This window comes from Podarcis vaucheri (genome assembly GCF_965113315.1).
Source record: "Podarcis vaucheri genome assembly, chromosome: 2".
In the NCBI taxonomy this organism is placed as follows: Eukaryota; Metazoa; Chordata; class Lepidosauria; order Squamata; family Lacertidae; genus Podarcis; species Podarcis vaucheri.
The window spans coordinates 801842-824292 of record NC_138760.1 but is presented as its reverse complement, the minus strand read 5'-3'; the positions used below and the strand labels follow the sequence as shown (position 1 = coordinate 824292).

The following is a 22451-nucleotide window of genomic DNA, read 5'->3' as shown; positions in this document are numbered from 1 at the left end:
GAACTAAATATAAAAAGGTTAAAAATTGGGGATAAGAACTTGTTGAATTAACAATTTGAATTGGAATATAAGAAGGGGAGGTGTGGGGAAGTCAGGGAAATATGTTATAGAAAAATAAGGATTGTAAATTGTATATGTTTTCTTTTCTTTTTTGTTTTTTTCTTTTTGGTTTTTTAATGTATTAAAATGGAAAATTCTTAATAAATATCTATTAAAAAAGAGCTATTAGACAGTGAAACAGGCAGCAGCAGAGCAAGCCAATTGGGTGCCCAGGGTCAGGCCCAGGTGGGGCAGGATGCTCCACGGGGCCACGGAGGAGTCTCCCTGCCTCCACCCACTCAGCCGCCCTACAGCAGTGGGTGGGCTTTCTGGGCAGTACAGAGCCTGCGGGCACTCAAGCCACCACATCTCTCCCAGGATAGATGTGTGGTTCAGGTGTGCTGCAGGCCCCATGGTGTGTGCCGCTTGGCATTTTGTCACCCCCCTGAGTGGTGACACCCGGGGCATCCCCCCCCACACCCCTTCCTCCGCCCCTGGGAACAGGTTCCCTTGAAAGGTGGGAGATTCTCCTTCACGGGAGGTTTTTAAGCAGAAGTTGGATGGCCACGTGTCATGAATGCTTTGAGATTCCTGCATTGCAGAAGGTTGGCCTAGATGATCCCCAGGGTCCCTTCCAACTCTACAGTTCTGTGATTCTCTGTTGGTCTCCTTGCCTTTCACTCTTCCACTTCTAAAGGGCACCAGCCACCACTGCGACAGCTCACATTCTGGCTGTAGCTGATGGGAACTAGAGTCTGACAACCGTGGGCGCCACAGATTCCCCATCCTTGTTCCATAACATGAACAAGGCCACCTAAGGGCACAGGAGAAAGAAAGCAGAAGCCGCCTCCATCACCTGGGCCCAGAGAAGGGAGGCTCTGGCAAGTGCCACTGTTCTTCCTTGAAAAAAGAACACAGCTAGGCCTCTTCATCCCTGGCACCACTGAAGCATGGAGAAAGCCCACCAAACCTCGCCTTTCGGGTCACCGCTCAAATCCTTCACACCTTACACCAAACTACCGCTTGATGCACTCAGCTCACACCACCCATTTAAAGCACATTGCTTTCCACTGCCACCCAGAAATCCTGGGAAGTGTAGTTTATGGAAGGTGTTGGGGATTGCAGCCCTGCGAGAGGTAAACTGCTGCTCCCAGCCAGGGTTCTTTGGGGGAAGCCATGCGCTTGAGTTGTGTGGTGCAGACAACCTTGGAGTGCCAGGAAAGTAAAAAATAAGTAGAAAGGGCTGGATTCAACCATGAAACTCTCCCTTGCATGGGGCTGTGCTGGGAGCCCATAGGTAGGGTACAGGGCCCTGAGCCAACAGCTCCTTCCCTTAGCAACAGAGAAAAGAGGCTGCCATTGGTTCACTTCCCCGTGACATCATAACAATGGCAGCAGCAACAGCCAGCACAGCAGGGTCTGTCATGGAATGTGGAAAGAGCAGTTGGATGGGTGAGGTGGCTGCTCTGACCATCCAAGAACCGGGGATTGGTTTCCATAAACCACGTACCATCTGGCCTTCTTCTTAATCCCAATTATGCTTATTGGAGAGCTACTGTATGTTACAACCCTGAATGGAAGGAAGGACAGCTGGGTGAGTCAGATTTCTGCTCCCTAGTGTACAGTGGTACCCCGCAAGACGAATGCCTCGCAAGACGGAAAACCCGCAAGACGAAAGGGTTTTCTGTTTTGGAGGCGCTTCGCAAGACGAATTTCCCTATGGGCTTGCATCGCAAGACGAAAGCCCATAGGGAAATGCTGGCGGTCGGGAGCAAAGACTTTCGCCCACAGCCGGCCTTCAGAAGAGGACCTCTTCTGAAGGCCGGCGGGGGGCAAAAGTCTTTGCTCCCCCCCGCCTGCCTTCCCCCCCGCCTGCCCCGGGCGATCTTAAAATGCTGGCGGGCGGGAGCAAAGCGTTCGCTGCCGACCCCCAGCATTTTAAAATCTCCAAGGGACAGCAGAGAAGTCTCTGTCCCGGGGAGGTTTTAAAATGCTGGGGGTCGGGAGCGAAGCGCTGCCGACCCCCAGCATTTTAAAATCTCCCCGTGTCCCGGGGAGGTTTTAAAATGCTGGGGGTCGGGAGCGAAGCGCTGCCGAACCCCAGCATTTTAAAACGCTGTTCCGAAGGGGGGGGCGGGGACACCTGCCCCAGCCGCCCCACTTCGGAAAGCTGTTCCGAAGTGGGGCGGGGGGGCGGGGACACCTGCCCCAGCCGCCCCACTTCGGAAAGCTGTTCCGAAGTGGGGAGGGGGGGCGGGGACACCTGCCCCAGCCGCCCCACTTCGGAAAGCTGTTCCGAAGTGGGGCGGGGACACCTGCCCCAGCCGCCCCACTTGGGAAAGCTGTTCCGAAGTGGGGCGGGGGGCGGGAACACCTTCTGAAGGCGGGCAGGGGGCGAAAGTCTTTGTCCCCCCTGCCTGCCTTCCCAGGGGCTTTTAAATCGCCCCGGACAGCGGAGAAGTCCTCCGCTGTCCGGGGCGATTTTAAAATGCCGCCCGCCAGCATTTTAAGATCGCCCCGGACAGCGGAGAAGTCCTCCGCTGTCCCAGGGTTTTTTAAAATGCTGGGGGTGGGAAGAAAAGCCCTTGTCCCCCCCCCCAGCCTTCAGAAGAGGTCCGGGGACAGACTGTCCCTGGACCTGGTCTGAAGGCGGTTTCCCTAAGAACGCATTAATTGATTTTCAATGCATTCCTATGGGAAACCGTGCATCGCAAGACGAAAAAACCGCAAGACGAAGAGACTTGCGGAACGAATTAATTTCGTCTTGCGAGGCTCCACTGTATTTCCATCTGAAGAGGGATGGAGAAATAGCAGACCTTCAAGGCAACAATAAAATCCTTTTTCTGACTATGCCCTGTTTCATGGCCATGACTGATTTGACCCAACCATACTTTTCCTGTTCCAGCTGTGCAAGCTACAACCAGGTTTGCATGCAAGACTGAGCCAATCCATGGCCAAATGTGAATGTGCAAGTGTGAAGGTGTGCACAATAAAAATCATGTCTGCTCCATTCCTCCCCTTGTCCTGCTGCCACACTATCTAGAATTGCCATGGCTTGGCTTCGTGTTACATCTAAACCTGAGCTTAGGGTTTGTCTCACTCTATACAAGCCACAAGCTGCAGCCAAGGTTTGCTGTTGGCTTGCTACTTATGGTTTGTCTGGGGGAGACAAACTATGAGCTCGGGCTTGGAAGTAGCACTGAGCCAAACCATGGCTTAGTTTGGGGGGGGGGCACAGCAGCAGCTGTGGGGAGGAGGGAAGCTGAAAGATTTCCACTAGCAAAAAGGGGCTTCCTCCCCCATCCTCCAAATGAGCTCAGGGGAGGAGTTCAGGAGAACCTGCACATGGCAGGGGGAGAGGAGTAATCATTCTTGCACTGATGGAACAATTCCCATAGCACCATGCTGAATTTCTGCCTTTGTGTGTGAGAGAATGTGGGCAGATCTACAGTTTGAACAACAAATGTATTTGCTGAGTGTTTGCTGACCCCACAGCAAACGTGCATGTGTGTAGATAGAACTTCAAAAGCCCAAGTCTGTGGACCCTGGCCCAGCCATTGCTATAAACATATGCAGCTATGTAGCTCAGCCCCACTTTCCAGATGCTGGTGTAGAAGGGGGGGACCTCAGGCCTGGGGCCCCTTCAACTGTGGCCCTTCCCTGTCTGGTCTTCTGAACCTCTCAGGCCCACCCTCTCTCCCCAGGCCATGCCTCTTCCTGGCTTGACCCTCAAATTGCATGGTTTTGCCTGGCAGAAACACATCCATGAACTCTGACAGGGCCTATTTGCTTTTCTGGGTGGAGGATAGTGAGATGCTTGTGTTTGTGCAGAAATTGTTCCACCCACTACTGACATGTGGCCCCCCAAAAGGTCTCTCTGAAGGGAATGTGGCCCTTGGACTGATAAAAGTTTCCCCACCTCTCTGCTAGTAGAAATTCATCAGGCAAGTCTGCCACTTAAGGCTTTGGCTTGGGATATGTAGCCCACAGCTGATCGGCATCGGATCACATGGACCTCCAGTGCAAAAGAGGCTTCTTTGGCTGTCATGTGGCCAGGCTGGGCCAGGGACTCCTGAAGGCACATCCACACATTGCAGTTCCTTGTGTTGCCTTCAGATCCTGACATTACAACGGCAGAGTCCCTGAGCAGGTCTGGGTGTTTTACTTGACAGTCTCACCCAGGAAAGATGATCAAACATTCCAGATGCCAACTATTGCCATGGGATGGATGGAGTTCATTTTAATCGTTTCAGGGAAATAATAGTTCCACTCAGGACCTACCCATCACTAAGCAGTGAACGCAGCAGTCCTATAACGCACTAAGGGAGTGAACGCAGCAGTCCTATAATCTCACTCCTTATAATCAGTACCAGAAACTGTCATAGGGAGATATGAGGTGTGTGTTTTAAATAGTCATTGTATATTTGCCAAAGGTGATGACAATAGGTATTAGTAATTCAAAGTTGCCACTCAGGTTTTAAAAGAGGAAGTGTTTGAGCTCATTTCTGTTGCTACCTGCTGATTCCCCACCCCCAAAGTATACCCGAGAACAGCAGTCACTGCACAGATGCCTTTGTGAGTCCCATAACCCCACCTCCCACCCCCAAGAGCATCAGCACCTACTCTGGCGTGACACCCTGAGTAAACACCCATTTTTCTACAGAGCCTTCCTTGGTTCTCTCTGGGGATGGACTAGAGAGGGAAGGCTACACCATCACCACAGAAAGTCCCACGGCTTCTGCTTCTTACATTTCTCCCCCTCCCTTGCTTAGGAGGCAGAAACTCAGGTGGTGACCCCCACCAGGCTGCATTTGGTCCACAGGCCGTTGGTTACTGATCACGGCTCTATGTTTTCTTTCTCTGCTGCTTGTTATCAGCTTACACTCTCAGCTTCTCCTATGTCAAGGTCTCACCCTTAGGATTCTTCCTCCCCATTTCTGTGTATCAAGGAGAAAACCTAACTAGGGTTTTAATAAGGGTCTCACATTGCTCTGGGCTTAGTGATGTCTAAGAGGCTCATTGAAGGTCTGCCTGAGGAATGCTTGGGCAATGATCGGTGCAGACACATAAGACCGTATCCAGTGTTGGTCTTACTTAGAGTAGACACACTGAAATTAATGAACTTAACGTAGCCAGGTCCATTAGCTTCAATTGGTCTACTCTGAGCATTGATACAACTCATAGTCAGAATCCTCATCTGCTTGTCAAAAGTGTAACAATTGACTATGCAATCAAGTCATAACAGCCAAAATTCAATGTAGTGCTGAGTGGGGTATGTGCATGGAAAGTGAGTTTCACTCACACAGTGAGTTTCCTACTCTCTCCCTCATGCCTCCTGAGTGCCCCCTTAAACTCTCCTGGGGATCCTCCTCTAGAGTAGATCTAGGGAGTGCAGGGCCTGTACCAAAGTGGGGAGTCTTCAGTTGCCAGAAAAAAAGTGTTCAGCAGACGCTGAACGATGCCATCAAAAGGGATTCCGTCAAGGAGAGATTCAGAATTTGTAGAGGCCTCGGACCTCCTAGAACAGTGCTTTCTCCAGGTGGGGAGCTCTTGTTCTGACTCACAGATGCTCCAAAAGAAAGGCACCCATGACGGCCCTGCAGCCACTGCTCATGGCAACTCAGACTGGCAACGGAAAATGTCAGCTGTGAATGAAGTTGCTGTTTCCTAGTGTGGTGACATATGTGGCTTGATCACTGAGAAGATGATGAGATTTCCCACAAAACAAAAATTGGTACCAGCAGAAATGCTGCCTGAATCCCCCACTAAAAAGATGCTTGAGTCCCCCGCAATGACTATGGAGTGGATGTACACCACAAAAAACAAATACCCACCTGCCAGTTTTTCTCAGAAGTCCCCGTTTCCTCTTCTGTCCCCCCCCCCACAGTAGCTCTGCTCACATTCTCAAAGCATATTTAAAGTACTGTTATATCACTGTTAACGGTCATGGAGAATCCTGGGAACTGCACCTTCGAAAGGGTGCTGGCCTCATAGAGCTACAGTTCCCAGCACCCTTAACAAACTACAGCTCCCAGGATTCTCCAGGACTGCTCAAGTGGTATAAGAGTGCTTTAAATGTGTGATGTGGCTGAGACCTCTGTGCTTAAGGAAAATCTTTGCAACTAGATCAGCTGATATCCAAAGTCATTCAAGCACAAGAAAGCTCAGAATGAGATCAGGCTTGCAAAAGAGGCTAAGAACAACAACAATGGTTTCTTTAGCTAAGAGGAAGAACCAGCAAGTGGTAGGTCCTCTGCTTGGAGAAAGTGGAGAAATGTTTTTGGGTGACAGAGAGAAGGTTGAACTACTCAACACCTACTTTGCTTCTGTCTTCACCCAAAAGGAAAGCAATGCCTGACCGGGTGATAACAGAATAAATGATGGAAAGAGGGAGCTGCAGACCAAAATAGGAAAAGAGGTAGAAAGGGAACACCTAGCTACTTAAATGAATTAAAATCTCCAGGACCTGATGAGCTGTATCCAAGAGTTTTAAAGGAGTTTGCAGATGTAATTTCAGAGCCTTTGTCTATGATCTTTGAGAATTCTTTCAGAACAGGTGAGGTCCCTGCTGACTGGAGGTGGGCAAATGTTGTCCCCATCTTAAAAAAGGGGGAAAGGGAAGACCCAAGTAACTACTGACCAGTGAGCTTGACCCTGATACCAGGAAAGGTCCTAGAACAGATAATTCAACATTCGGTCTGTGAGCACTCAGAAAGGATGCTGTGATTACTAAGACCAGCATGGGTTTCTAAAAAACAAGTCATGTCAAACGAATCTCATTTTTTTTTTAAATGGAGTTACCAGCTGGGTGGATCACAGGAATGCTGTGGACATAGTGTACCTTGATTTCAGTAAGGATTTTGACGAAGTCCGCCATGATATTCTTGTGAGGATGCTGGTAAAATGTGGGTTGAAAGAGGTAACGGTTAGGTGAATTTGTAGCTGATCAAACCCAAAGAGTACTCATTAATGGTTCCTTGTCATCCTGGAAAAAAGTGACAAGTGGGGTGCCACAGGGTTCAGTCCTGGGCCTGTTGTTGTTCAACATCTTTATAAATGACTTGGATGAAGGAATTGATCAACTTTGCAGATGACACCAATCTGGGAGTGGTGGCTAATGCTGCAGAAGACAGAATCAGAATTCAAAATGACCTTAACAGATTAGAGAACTAGGCTCAGGCTAACAAAATGTATTTCAGTAGGGACAAATGTACGGTTCTGCACTTAGGCAGGAAGAACCAGATGTATGAATACGGTGGCACCTCGGGTTAAAAACGTAATTCGTTCTGGAGGTCTGTTCTTAACCTGAGGTACCACTTTAGCTAATGGGGCCTCCCGCTACTGCCACTGTGCAATTTCTGTTCTTATCCTGAAGCAAAGTTCTTAACCCGAGGTACTATTTTTGGGTTAGCAGAGTCTGTAACCTGAAGCGTCTGTAACCTGAAGCATCTGTAACCCGAGATACCACTGTATAAGATGAGGAACACCTGGCTTACTAGCAGTATATGTGAAAGAGATCTGGGGGTCTTGGTGGACCACAAAGCTTAACCTGAGTGAACAGTGTTATGCAGCAGCAAAAAATAGCTAATGCTATTCTAGGCTGCATCAACAGAAGTCTAGTGTTAAGATCCCACTCTTCTGCCTTGGTCAGACCACACCTGGAATACTGTGTCCTATTCTGGGCACCACAATATAAGGATATTGAGAGAGGGCAACCAAGATGATCATTGGTCTAGAAAGCAAGACTTTTGAGGAACGGTAGAAGGAGCTGGGTATGTTTAGCCTGGAAAAGAGGAGACTGGGAGGAGATATGACAGCCGTCTTCAAATACCTCAATACCGCAAATTTGTTTGCTCCTGCTCTGGCGGGCAGGACTTGAACCAATAGCTTCAAGTTACAAGAAAAAAGATTCCAACTAAACATCAGGAAAAACCTTCTGACAGTAGGAGTTGTTCAACAGTGAAACAGTCTCCCTCAGGAGGTTGTGAACTCTCTTTCCTTAGAGGTTTTTAAGCAGAGGTTGGAGGGCCATCTGTCATGGATGCTTTAGCAGAGATTCTTGCATTGCAGGGGGCTGGACTAAATGACTCTTGGGGTCCCTTCCAACTCTGTAATCCTATGATTCTATTATATTTTAAGGTGTTCAAAGGACAGAGGTAGGTCCATTTCCTCTATTTTGTCCATTTTAATACCACCTGACATTGTGCAAAGCTTATTTTGTTCGTTAGGACCTGAGAGCTTGCAAAGCTTATCTTTCGGGTTTTACAGTGCCATCCTTCACAGAAGGAAGAAATCCACCTGGGCTTACTCCCAGGTGAAGTTGTAAGGGACTGCAGCCTTAATCACCAGTGCCATATAATGCAATCCTAACCATGGTTACTCAGAAGAAAGAACAGGGAACCAACCCTTTCTCAAACCACTTTCAACTTTCTTTCAATAACAAACTATGGTCTATCTTCATCCACGGATAAAAACATCTAGGGTCTCACTTTATCCATTGATGGCAAGACAGACTTCACTTCCAGATACTTTGACTGCTCATATGGGCCCTGGTTTCCTCTGTATGAAAGCATGCATCCTATGTGGTGCCTTTGCTTTGTGCCCAGAGGATTGAAAAGGATCCCAGGGGCTGCATAAGCCAGCAGCTCAGCTGAGGAGAGGAACAATTGCAGGAGGGATAGTTACCACATCCCTTTGAAATGCAAGGAAGTGAAAGAGCGGGGTGGGGGTGGGGCAGCCTCAGTGCTGACAGGTAAATAATGCTTCCCTGGCTTTTGTCTGGCCTTGCTTTCAGTTGGGCAACATCTGACCTTGCAACTTAGCCTCAAGGGTGGAGGTGCTCACAAACAAGACTAGGAGACTCAACAATAAGGCTGCACAGCTGCTCCCTGGCTCTCAGGATAAGCCTACTGTTCAGGGTGGTGAAATCTGGGGCCGAAGTAAAGTGTGCCAACAACATCACCTCTATCAGTGCATCAAATCTGAGGCCAGCTCAAGATATTCTGGTCCCTGAGTTGTAAGATCCAAAAGGTCACTCCACCATCTCCAATTAGGATGGGACAGTCCACTTGGAATATCTCTCTCACAAAGCCTTGCTGAAATACATGAGACCAGCAATGATCTACCCCCTCCAACAGCATATGAATCCATATGGCTAATGTGACCCAACAACCCAGCCGGCTTCCCTCACACAGAGCTACTCCACAATCTACTAAACATGACTAACCAAGCTCAGAAACCCCTAACCTCTTGCAATATCAATAAAGAAAAAATAAAAACACAAAGGACCTACCCATGTGATGCTGACACAACCCCTCCCAAACACACCAAGAATAGGCAATAGAAGGAAAGAACAATCTTTCTCTCCACCTCTCCTTTCCCTCAACTGCAAGATGGCTATGACAAAAATGTCTCTCACCAAATGTAAATGAACTGTGAAAAACTATGAATTGAAAGTGGAGACATTCCCTGTTTATCTGTTTGCTTTGTAACACAAAACCCCCCAATAAAAACTAGTTTAGAAAAAAAATATCCATGAGACCAGGACTACTGAGCTTTTGCAGGGCTCACACTTACATTGCCAGGATTTGTTCAGGAGAAGTTGCTGACTGGCTGCACCCCCCTAGTGTCAGCTCTGTCTGTCACTCACCCTGCCACACTGAATGGAGAGAAAAAACAGACATCCCCCATTGCTCTTGGAAACACCCCTAAGGGCCAGCATGGCCAGCCGTGGCCCATCCCACTGGAGTATGCAGGCAGCTTTCCCACAACAACTTGGAATTGTTTGCTGCTGCTGCTGCTGCTGCTGCTGCTGCTGCTGACCTGGAGGCATTGGTTGCTCAAGTACCCCCCCCCCCACGCTATTAACCAAACCAAGCACTTCCCCATATTGGGCCAAACAGCTGTGCTAAAGTGCACTTGTGGGGTTTGTGCGCAGATATGGCAATAGGAGAAAGAGGCACACGCTCTTCCAAGAATGCTGAGGTTACACCCCAACTCCATTTTACACTTACTATATAAAGACAATCATGTACCCCACAATTTCTCTCTGGTATTGAAGCACAACTTTTTAAAACAATACACAGCAGACACCTATCAGTCCAGTCGCAAGTTCCATCAAGATCCTTCAGCCCTCCCCATTCCTCCTCATGATTCACAAGAAACAAATTGTTCCTTGTTCCCCTGAGAAGACCATTGAGGAGTTGAGAAAAAGGATTTATGGGCTCCATCTCCAGGGCTTCATGACTGGAAGAGTTAGGAGCACAGGTAGGAACCCAGGACTCCTAGCCAAGAAGCAGTTTGATTCAAAGGCTGCCTCCCAATCCGGAAGGCTAGAAACCTCCTCCTTGCCCCAAAGAAATGCTGAAATTGTTAGAATTCCAGCCAACTGGGAAGAAGCCAGCTCTGCTTATGTGTGATCACAATGCCTCCCTCCTTTATGGGCTGGACAAACCCAGCCCATTCTTTAAACACTGCTCTTAAACAAGTTCAGACTCCTTCTCCAAATGCAGCATTTTTCAAATACAGTAATCTCAAATTTCCATGCCCTTCCTGCAACTCCCTGCCCCCCATTAGAAAGATGCAACTCCAAGTAAAGAGAAAATGCTGCACATGGACACACTGACAACCACCGTCCCTCCTCTCAAACGGAGTCATTTGGAGTAATTCAGGAGCACCTTTCCACCAGGTCAGGCAGGAGAAGCCCACCCATGAGGCAAGGTGAGGCGACTGCCTCAGGCGAGAGGATTCACAGGGGCAGTAGATCCCAATGTAGATCTTTACCTCCTCCCTGTCCCTTTGTTCCTGATGTACAGTGAGGGGGGAAAGTATTTGATCCCCTGCTAAATTTGCCCGTTTGCCCTCTGACGAAGAAATGACCAGTCCATAATTTTAATGGTAGTTTTATTGTAGCTGTGAGAGACAGAATAACAACAGGAAAACCCCCAGAAACCCAGAAGACAAAAGTCAGAGATTGATGTGCATTATAATGAGTGAAATAAGTATTTGATCCCTTTGCAAAAGATGACTTACCATAATCTTCGCCCTATAGGACACACTTTTTCCCCTCCAAAAATGAAGGGGAAATGTGTGTGCGTCCTATGGGGCGAATGCAGGCTTTCGCTGAAGCCTGGAGAGCGAGGGGGGTCGGTACGCACCGACCCCTCTCGCTCTCCAGGCTTCAGGAAGCTCTGCACAACACTCGGGAGACCGGCTCCGAGGGTTGCGCAGAGCTGCCTGCCGTCCCGGGATCAGGGGGGCGGGGGCGAAGCTCCGCCCCGCTCCCGGTAGCCGCACAGAGCTGCCTGCAGTCCTGGGACCAGCGCAGCTCTGCGCTGCCATCCGGAGCGGGGCGCCCCGCTCTGGATGGTGGTGCAGAGCTGCCTGCCGTCCCGGGACCAGCGCAGCTTTGCGCGGCCACCGGGAGCCGGGGGCGAAGCTCTGCCCCGCTCCCGGTGGCCACGCAGAGCTGCCTGCCGTCCCGGGATCAGCGCAGCTCTGCGCGGCCACGGGAGCCGGGGGCGAAGCTCCGCCCCGCTCCCGGTGACCGCGCAGAGCTGCCTGCAGTCCTGGGATCAGCGCTGCTCTGCGCGGCCATTGGGAGCGGGGCGCGAACTTCTCCCCATCGCCAGCCCCACAAGCTCTGGGGACAGAGGGGAGGCAGAGCGTGCCTTCCCACTGTTCCCCAACCTGGTTCTTCCAGCCCCGCACCTGGGGGGGAAATAATTTTTCCCCCTTTATTTCCCCCCCAAAAAACTAGGTGCGTCCTATGGGCCGGAGCGTCCTATGGGGCGCAAAATATGGTAGTACATGGTGGCAAAACCCTTGTTGGCAATTACTGAGGTCAACCGTTCCTTGTAGGTGGCCACCAGGTTTGCACACATCTCAGGAGGTATTTTGTTTCACACACTGAGATGTGTGAAGTTGTTAAACTGCCACAGGGGCCAGATTAAACCGACCAGTGGGCCAGATTAGGTCCCCAAAACGGACTTTGGACATGCCTGCTCTAGGCCAGTGTTTCCCAACCACTGTTCCGTGGCACACTAGTGTGCCGCGAGATGTTGCCTGGTGTGCCGCGGGAAAAATTAAAAAAATTGAAAGATTTTTTTTTAAAAAAAAGTCAAATTTTCGATTGGGGCGCTATCACTAGATGACCCCTGGGGTTCCCTCCCTCCCTCCCGCTCTGCGCCTCCCTCCTCCTCCGGGGAGGCCCTTCCTGGCTCTCGGCCAAGGCTTGGCAGCTGCCACTCACTCACTCGCTCGCCCACCCGTCCCTCCATCCCTGCACCCGGCCTCTCCCCCTCCGTCCCCGGCACGGGGGCTGCTGGGATCCGTAGTCCCCTCGCCCTTGGGCTCCGTGGGGTGCGCGAACTATGTTTCCCAGCGTGGCCTGGCGGGCCGGGCGTTTTGTTTGAAGCGGTCTTCTCCCGGCCATGGAATGAGCGCAGCGGCGGCGGCTGGGCAGGCAGGGGCTCTTCCGCGCAGACCCCGCGCAGCCTGCCTGCGCCCCCGCAGAGATCGGACGGCAGGATGGAGCCCGGGGATCCCCGCGGAGGCGGAGCGGCGGAGGCGGAGGCTGCCCCCCAGGTAGGGCTGCGTCGGGGTGTTTTTATTTTTGCAATGCTGCATCCGCGCCAGAGGGGACGCATCGGACCGCGGGGAGACCCCTTGGCGGGCGTGCAAGGCAATGCATGCGTGCAGGCGTTGCATGGAGTGCAGTGCAATGCAATGGCAACGCGGCGCCCTGCATGCATGCATGCAACTTCCACCGGCGCTCCGGACTTGGCAGGTGAGGGGGGTCCCTAGTGGGCGGCAGAGAGAGCCGGGAGGGCGAAGGGGAGCCGGGGGAGAGCAGCGCTGCTCCCCGAGCTGAGCCCGGGGGGAAACTTCGGCATCGTTGCGCCGGGTGTTGGAAGTGGAGGCTGGCGGGGGCCCCTCACCTGCAAAACCTGGTCGCCTCTCATATATTTCGTGCATTGCATTCATCGCCCGCTTTCTCCTCCAAGGAGCTCCCGGGGGCACGCGTGGTTCTCCCCGTGTTATCCTCGCAACAACAGCCCTGCGAGGTGGGTCAGGCGAGTGGCCCAAGGGAGCACCCAGGGATTGTCCTGGCCAGGTGGGGTGATTTGAACCCTGCTCTCTGCCCGGTCTTCGTCCTCATTTAGCCCCCACATGTGCATGACTGTGCATGACTGAGGTTTTCCCCCCTCGTCTTGGCTATGGTGTGAGTCTGTGCTGTTAATTAATGGGGTTCTGCCTTCGGAGAAGATGAGCCAGCCCTCAAGGAGGTGATTATGTAATTTGCTAGCAATTCATGTCCCTCCCGGCGTGACGCTGCGCGCTGACGTCACGGGGCTGTAATGGTGGTGTGCCTCGAGATTTTTTTCATGAAACAAGTGTGCCTTTGCCCCAAAAAGGTTGGGAAACACTGCTCTAGGCTTTCTAGAACACTTGCAAACCGCTCTCTGGCTGCAGATCTGGTGAGGGTTCACCACAAGGTGCAGCTCCTACATGGAGCTGTTTTAAGCAGCCTGTACATCCGAGGCAAACGATAATAGTCAAGGAAAACAATTCCCTGGACTTTTGCCAGATCTGTCACTGTGGTTAATTAATAGCGGTTAATTAATAGTTAAGTCAAGGGTATCAAAAATGTATAAATTATTACTTGAGTGGCATACAAAGGATGAGGAAGTAAAATCAGTTATGATTCAGTGGGCCAAAGATTTCGGTTATAATATACAATTTGATGAGTGGATAAAATTGTGGAAAGAAGGAATGAAATTCACTGCATGCACTACAATAAAAGAAAATGTTATGAAAATGATGTATAGATGGTATGTAACACCAGTGAAACTTGGTAAGATGTATAAAGTTAGTAATAAATGTTGGAAATGTCAGGATAAAGAAGGAACATTTTATCACATGTGGTGGGAGTGTAAGAAAGTGAAAGGCTTCTGGGAAATGATTTATAATGAGATGAAGAAAATGTTGAAATATACTTTTGTTAAGAAACCAGAAGCATTTTTATTAGGAATATTAGGGAATGAAATCAAAAAGAAGGTTGTGAAATTATTTAGGTATGCAGTGACAGCAGCTAGAATTTGGATGGCTCAGAAATGGAAACAGGAAGAAATGCCGACGAGGGAAGAATGGAGAATGAAACTGATGGAATATGCAGAAATGGACAAATTAACCGGGAAAATTCGGAATCAACGTGATCAGAGATTCACCGAGGACTGAAATAAATTCACAGAGTATACCAAAAATATATGTGAGAAGCAAATAACGCTTGTTGGCTTTCAAGAAGCTCTGTGAAAACAATGGATAGAAATGTTGCTTAAAAGATATGATAAGATTAAGATTGTCAAAGCACAATATAAATTTAAGAAATGTGAGTAATTGTGATTATATGGAAAATTGTCAGATAGGCTGAGGAAAGCCTAGAAGATGTATATGTTAGAAATGGATGTTAAATATGGATGGAATGTATATTGGAAACTGAATAAAAATTATTATAAAAAAAAATAGTTAAGTCAAGGGTGATTTGAAGTTTGCTTCGCCCAAATTTGTCAATTACTTTTCTGCTGGAAAAACAGAGAAGTTTGAGCGATGTCACTCTAAGCTGTTTTTGTTTGTGCAAAAAGAACAACAGTTCTTTGAACTGTTGCGTGAGAGGACGGTGAAAGACCATTTGTTGGAAAGGAGGATTTCTGAATTTTTGCTTCATGTTAGCAAGATTACTCAGTTGCCACTGACTATGCTGATCCTGATATCGAGCAACATCTGTGCCGCTGCCATTTGGTAGCACATTATTTTTGCAAGACAGGTAATTTTCAGCAGTGACTGCTCTGAAGAAAAAATACAACCATATGAGGCGACTTACTGGCAAAATGCAATCTCTGGCACCCCACAGATACTTTCCCAAAAGGATATTATTGTGAACAAAACTACGGCAAATACTCACACTTAGTTCTATCTAACACAGCTTTAGCTCGTGAAGCGATAATAGGGTTGTTCTTAGATTCTCATGGAAGAAACAACCCGTGAATAACTTCTGTTGCATTTCTATCCCCGCCTTCCCTGCCAAGAGCTCGAGGTGGGGCGCGGAAGCCTGTCTTCCCACCAACTCCGCGTTCCGAGGACTGAGGAGAGAAGGTTTGCTTGGACCGCGCAGGCAGGCTCGCGGGGAGCCGGGGGCGGCCGAAGTCCGCGTCCCAGTGGGTCCCCTCCCCCGAAGTGGCCCTTCCCGGGAGCCGCCCGCCTTTGTTGCTTCCGCAACTCCTTCTCCCCCACCGAGGGCAAGAGCTCCGCAGTCCTTCCCCGCCGCCGCCGCCTTGCCTCCCGCTTCCCGCGCGGCCCCGAAGCCGAAAGGCAGCGCTTACCTGCGCGCCCCGAGCCCGCTGCTCTCCGCCCTCCGCCGCCGCCGCCGCCGCGCTCTAGTGGTGGGCGCCGCGCTCCCGCCGCGGCTGCTTCCTGGAGCGGCGCCCGGGAGGCATCGCGGAGCAGCGCCGGCCTGGCCGCTCTCGCGCGCGGAACAAAGCCGGAGCAAGAGGGAAGCGCCGCCTCGGCCCGCCAAGCGCCGACTGCGCCCCGGCCGGCGGGCGCGCCTCTCTCCGCCTCGGGCGGCCTCCTTGGGCCCGCCTTCCTCGCCTCGCCCTCGGAGCCACCCAGCCCGGCAAGCGGGCGCCTCCGAGAGGATTGCAGGGGGCGGCATCTCTGTGGCCCCCAGGAGGAAGACGCCTCTCGGGCCCCTGGCCGGCCACTTGCGGCCACGGCAGGTTTCGGCATCCCGGGGGGGGGGAGGAATGGGGGGGTCGCGGGATAAGGGGAGAGGGCGGGGGGCAGAAGAGGGACCCAGAGATTTCCCCCCTGCCCCAGTCTAGAGGGGCACAGGTTCCCAAGGGCGCACCTGAATGTGATACTCCGCTTAGGCGGGGCTGAGCTGCATCCCTCGCTATCAGGCCAGTGGCAGTGAGGGCAGGACGGGGTCCACAGCCACCGCCTCAGGCAGCAGATGTTGGGCGCAACTGAAGACCATGCATTTAAAGCACATGGCTACGCCCCAAAATCCTAGGAGATCTCATTTGCTCCTCATGGAGCTACAAGTCCCAACACATTTCACAAACTGTCATGCCCAGGATTTGGGAAGAAGTCATATGATTTAATTCATGGTATATACATAGCAAGGTGTGTGGGGGGTACCTCTGGTGACATGTTCCTTCCGGGGTTGTTTGTCCACCTTTGGTCCCCACCCTGCACTCCGCTCTCACCTGTGGTTCCTCTCACCTGTTGGCTGTTGTGAACAGAGTGCAAAGCTTGGAGACGTTCGGTTTACTGTTAGGCGAGTCAGTCAGTCATGTTGGGATATTGTGGTTCTTGCCTGGCCTGATGAAGCTATTGATTATGCAGGAGTATGGTTGCAGTCCTATGGCGGAAGCCCCACTGAATGCCGTGAAAGGCCATAAGGCAGAATAGAGGAGCCTGTAGCCCTCCAGCTGTCGAAGGACTCCATCCCACCAGTCCACCCCGCCAGCCCTAGCCCAGTGGTCTGGGATGCTGGAAGGGCAGCAACAACATCTGGAGGGTGTCGGGTTCCCCATCCCTGCCCTAAGGCCTGCAGCTCATGTTTACTCCCAGTTGCTTTTAAAAGAATGTGCAACCCAGTCCTGGGTCTGTTTACCTAGAAGGACGTCCCACTGTGCTCAGTGGAGCTCACATCCCAGTTTGTGTGCATAAGCAAATTGACTCGAAAGTCAGTGAAACCCCAGAGGTCAGTCGGCAGCCTTAGGATCTTTGACTTACCTCCGGATTAGAGGGGCTTTAGAGCAGTGGGTGTCTTGCCAACCAGGACAATCCAGTCCAGGGGTCAGCAAGGTTTACCTCACCTGGGGCGGTTCACTCCAGCAGAGATCCCTCCATGGGCTGGATCGCACATGGGCGCATGCGCCTGCCATTTCCAGCATCTGCATCTGTGCAGATGTGATTTCTAGTGACACGGAAGCAAGTCCCCACGTCACGCCAATTTAGCGCAGCGCGTGGGGACTCGCTGAGCGCGTGGCTCGGTTTGGGGGCAGCTCATAGGGTGGTTAAACCCCGTGGCCCATGGGCCTTGGGTTGCCGACCTCTGATCCAGTCTATCTGGGCGGTCACACACACAAACATGCAATTTAAAAAAACACCACTGTCCATGCATCCTCTGATCATACAGTTTAGCATTGATTGTTTTGGCCTGAGCAGAGTAGTTAGGGAAAGGGAACTCAGACTCTTGGATTCAGTCTTTCATTCACAGGAGATGGGGGGGGGAGGAGGAGGAAATGTTAATGTGTTTGGACGTGTACACATGTTAGATCACACTCTGATTGTAGGTTGGTTTTGGGGGAATAGGGGTGATAGATTCACTGCAAAGACACACCTGTACTTGTGTATAAAATGTTTGCAGATATCTGTATTACAGTCATGGCAGCTAGAAAAGTTAGGAGGTAACAAAACAAAGCTGACATTCCCTCCATTGCATAAAACGTTTGCCCCGAGGATGAATGCTTACGAGAGCGATCATAATAGAGGGGCAACATCAGGGACGCGGACTTATAAAAAATATTGGGGGGGCCCGGGAAAGCTCATGAATAATAAATAAGCTCATGAATATGCAAATAAAGTGGCGCCGCCTCCTCGTGAGCGAATAGGGGAGAGTGTGCTGCGCCTATTAATCAGCTCCGGAACAGCTGATATGCGGGAAACGTGGGGCTAGCCGGAGAAGAGAGGGCGAGCCCCCTCCGCTCCGGCCCTAAACCGCTGAAACCGCCAGGAGGAAGGAAATTTCCCCCGGCAGTGCCTTGGCAGTGGCGGTGGTGCTGCGAAGCAGCGAGGCAGGAGCCCCCGCCCCCGGGGATTCCCTAATCTCGCGGGGGACGGCCGGGGCTCTCCGACTAGGGCGCGCGGCTGGCTGGCTGGCGAGGGAGCAGGTGGGGAGGAGGCGGGGGACGGCGGCGGCGCTCTGCTGGAAGGGCGCCCGAGATTATTGGGGGGGCTGAGCCCCCCCAAAAAATTTTTTGAGGGGGCTCGAGCCCCCTCAGGCCCCATGGAGTTGGCGCCTATGGGCAACATTCTGGAAACATTCTGGGTGGTTGTAATCACTTCTGTCCATATCTGTAGGAAAGGCTTTAGTTTGGGGGCAAAACAGGGCCAGCAGAATGAGGCATCTGCAGTCTCTGGCTATTCCTCCTGAGTCCTCCCCGCCCATTCCCAGTGTTGGGGGGCAGAGCTGTGTGTGCCATATGGCTGGCCCTGCATCCCTTAAGCCAGACTCATACCCTCAGGTACAGGGCAGGGCACGACCCCAGTGCCGGGCTAAGTAAGACTGGGCTGCCATTCCTATCCACTTCTGTGCCTGAAAATGAGAGATTTCGTCATTCCTCCCAGGCAGCACGATATTTTGGCCCAGGCCTGAGGACAGTTTAAAGGATAATTGTGGAGTGAAACCAGGCCTTCCCTTACACCCTCTGGATGGCGGCTGCTACCTACACCCACTTCCAGATAGTGGTTCTCAGGCACAGAGACAATGGCGGCAAATCCGGAACTCAGCATTTCTTTTGCCCACTGGTTCCTTGTTGGTTCATTGCACACTTACACTGAGGCAAGTGCAGCTGGCATCTCCCTCCACTTCTTACCCTGGAGACACAGGATGGGTAAATGGGAACTGGCCTTCCCATCATGCCTGCAGTTTAACCTTTCCAATGATTGAGAATGTTGCTCCCTCAGCCTCTCTCTTGCCTCCTTAGTTGGTCATCACTTAGCATAGGTTTGATAGGGTTGCCTCCTTACTGTTGTCTTTACTTGAAGGTGACTGGTTTTTGCATCCAGAGAGAGCCTGCTGCAGCTCTGCTCATGTCCCCCACTACCACCTTTCTTCTTCTTTACTATCACATTTCTCTGTTGCTATTCAGCTCCTGGTAGAAACCGCAGCAGGAGTTTTTATTCTCCAGCTTACAAGTTTTCCGTTGCTGTCCCATCCCCCACCCTTTAACAAGCCAGTGAATTATGGCCCCCCTCCTGGCCAAAAATCTCTCCAGGGCAGGCAGGAAGTGGAATGGGGCTTTTCCATGAGGCCTTGAAGATGCTGGGGCTCCCCTCTCCGCTTCCCTACCTCCTCCCCGTTTTAGCCAGCTGTAGCAGAGAGAGTAATTTAAAACCAGCTTTCTTTAATCACTGCCACATGTGTGAGGCTCCGCCATTCATCTTGCCTTTGCAGGGTGTGAGTCACTCAGCTCCAGTGGGGGCTGACATGAAGAAGAGCTTCCTGAAAACAATAGCAATAACCAGAAGAGTGGCAGGTTTGCAGGTAGACCAGGGTAGGCTCCCAGATGGAAGGAGGGCCAGGGAGAATCATAGAATCATAGAGTTGGAAGAGACCACAAGGGCCATCGAGTCCAACCCCCTGCCAAGCAGGAAACACCATCAGAGCACTCCTGACATATGGTTGTCAAGCCTCTGCTTAAAGACTTCCAAAGTAGGAGACTCCACCACACTCCTTGGTAGCAAATTCCACTGTCGAACAGAGAAGATGCTCTGGCTTCCTAAGCACCAGCAAAACAATTATGTTTAGCCCCTTTATACTCTACCTTTCAGACCATCCCTGAGAAAGAATGAGATACAGATGCTTAGCAACGTACGAAGCACCCAATCCCTAGATGTCCAGGTTCTGATTTGGGATTCCTCAGCCCTCTGGTGCCTCATAGGGAATATACCACAGAATAAATAGTGACCTGTCCATGTTTAGATGAAAAGGACAAGGATAACAAGACATTCTGATGCCTGAGATGGAAAATCCTAACTGATCCTGCCTGCACTCACAGGGCCTGGAAAAGTTCTTCCAGGCAAGTCCTGTTGAAACCAATGCAAGCTGCGCAAGAGCATAGTGGCTTATTTCAGTGAAGCTTGTGCAGGAGAACTTCTCCATGGAATATATCGCACAGTTGGGTCACCTCAGTCTGCTACTCTTCTGGGCCTTCAAAATCTGCAGCCTGAGTTGGCCAACTCCCCTTGCCCAGCAGAAGGTCTGAGTGGGACAGTTGTGATTAACTGACAGATCACTCAATGTTTAATTTATGACCTCCCTTCCAATATGGTGCCCAGTGTGGCTTGCAACCAGCATCAGCCCCATCATAAAAGTAGACTAAACCCATTTTGTTAGTGAGGTGAGCATTCCTAAGTTATGGCTGCTCAGTGCCCATCACAAGGAGGCGGAGGGTGCATTGTTGGCAGAGATGCTGAACCTCAGGCAAAGGGGGTTGGAGATCCTTAGCCTTTCCCCAGACTAATCCCCTCTCCAGCCCTGTCTTGCCCCCTCCTTGATTGCTAAGCTTTGGCTGGGTGGAATATGTCCTTAGACGCCGACAATGCTACTTGTTCACCTGGAGGGGGAGACAGAGAAGGGTAGGGCTGTGTGCATAAAATAACCTGCTAGACCTCATTGCTGCAGGGGAGGTAAAATCTGCAGCCATTGCTCTGCCCACTTCTGCCCCTGACCCTGCCCACCCCTGGCATGTGCCCCTCCCTCAAAAAAGTTGGCCTACAGGAGAATGTGGCCCTTGGGCCGAAAAGCATTGCCCACCCACCCATGCCATGGATCACTTGATTGCATGAGCCTGATGCCCCGGCTGGCCTTGCACTTGCTGCAAGCCAAGACCCTCTTGGTCAGGACACACAGCACTGCAAGGGGCTCCGCCTGCTCCCCTGCAGCAATGAGGCACATCCACCCTGATCAGCACCAAGTTCTTCCACACCAACATCCACATGGCTCCCTCTGCTTCATTCACAGCCGTGACTGGAGGGCACTGCAGATTGTCTCAGGACAGTGATAACCATGTGCTGAAAGGCCCTGAATTCGGGGGGTGGGGGTGGGGGGGTGCTAGAGTGGCATGAATGAGCATGGGAAGGGGAGCAGAGTCTGTCAAGGATTAAGGCTGCAATCCTATCCAGGGTTTCTTAGGAATAAGCTCAATTGGACTCAGTGACACTTGGCATCAGAAGACTGTGCACACCCAAATACCTGCACCTCCCCACCTCAGAAGGAGGATGGGGAATCCCCAACATAGAAGCATATTACATTGCCAACCAAATACGCCATATAATCCCATATATACTAGAAGATGAGACAAAACAATGGGTACACCTAGAGAGGGACACAATTGAAAACACATGCACCACAACATACCCACTCCTCCCAAACAAACTAAAGAAAATTCCCACAACACTTAACAGGTACACACAGACCATGCTCAAAGCATGGAAAACACAAATAGGCAAACTATACCCAACTCCATCCCCACTAATCCCCCATTAATCCACCATGCAGCACAAAACCTCCAGATAAAAACCTGGCGAGCCAAAGGCTTATATCGCCTAATAGACTTTTATAAAAATATCAAACCCCTGTCAACACAAGAAATACAAGACAAACTAGAAGACACCCAAATGCCCTGGTTAACACAACACCAACTACATGCCCTCTTAAACAACCCAACAGTAAAATCAGCAGTAACTAGGCCCCTGACAACCTTCGAAAACCTTCTCCTAACAACAAAGGGAAATGGTAAAGGGACGGTATCCGCAATATACAAAATAATACTCCAAAATCCCGCAAATCCCCTAGACGCAATCAAAAAACAATGGGAGAATGACATAGGCTATGAGATTAACCCCACTCAATGGACCAGAATGTGGTCTAAACCACCCTTTAAATCCATATCAACGAAAAGAAAAGAACTCACACTGAAACTCACCTACAGGTGGTACCTAACACCAAGGAAACTAGCGCTAATACACCAGGAACCTCATCAAAATGCTGGAGAGGGTGCACCTCCACAGGCACATACCTCCACATGTGGTGGGAGTGCCCCAAAATCCAACTATTCTGGACAACAGCCATACAAGAAATATGTACAATAACTAAGCAAGTAATAGACATCACCCCAGAATTGGCCCTACTAAACATCTTCCAAGACAACAATGCCCATTTACACCACAAAGAACTCATAACCCACCTGCTCTCAGCAGCCAGAAATACCATAACCAGACACTGGAGAGACCTGTCAGGAGTAAGCATGGACCAATGGTACCAAATAGTATGGGAAACAGCCCTACTAGAAAAATTAACTAATAAACTGAAACTGACATGGGGACAAACAGAAGAAGACACCTTCACCCCGGTATGGCTCCCCTTTATTACACACACAGCCCAACAGGACATTGACAATAATCCACCAACAGCATACAAATCAATATGGCTAACCTGATCCAAAACACCCACCCACCTCACCCACCCACGAAAACAAAGATCACCACAGCCAATCACAAGCAAACAATCGCACCCTAGGCCAACCTCAACCTCTCTCACCACCAAAGGAACACAAGTG

At 50.8% G+C, this 22451-nt stretch overlaps 1 protein-coding gene across 2 annotated transcripts in view; it reads right to left on the bottom strand.

Annotated features, from left to right (window-relative positions):
* Positions 1-15566, bottom strand: part of LPAR2 (lysophosphatidic acid receptor 2) — a 43828-nt gene extending 28262 nt beyond the window's left edge. The window contains exon 1 of one of the 2 annotated variants that reach the window (XM_082208831.1): positions 15420-15566. The gene's annotated coding sequence lies outside the window, so the exon portion shown is untranslated. Of the gene's footprint in view, positions 1-15001; positions 15131-15419 lie in introns of those variants that run through there. The other variant, XM_082208830.1, reaches the window with a different exon arrangement.
* Between the last annotated feature and the right edge of the window lie 6885 nt (positions 15567-22451).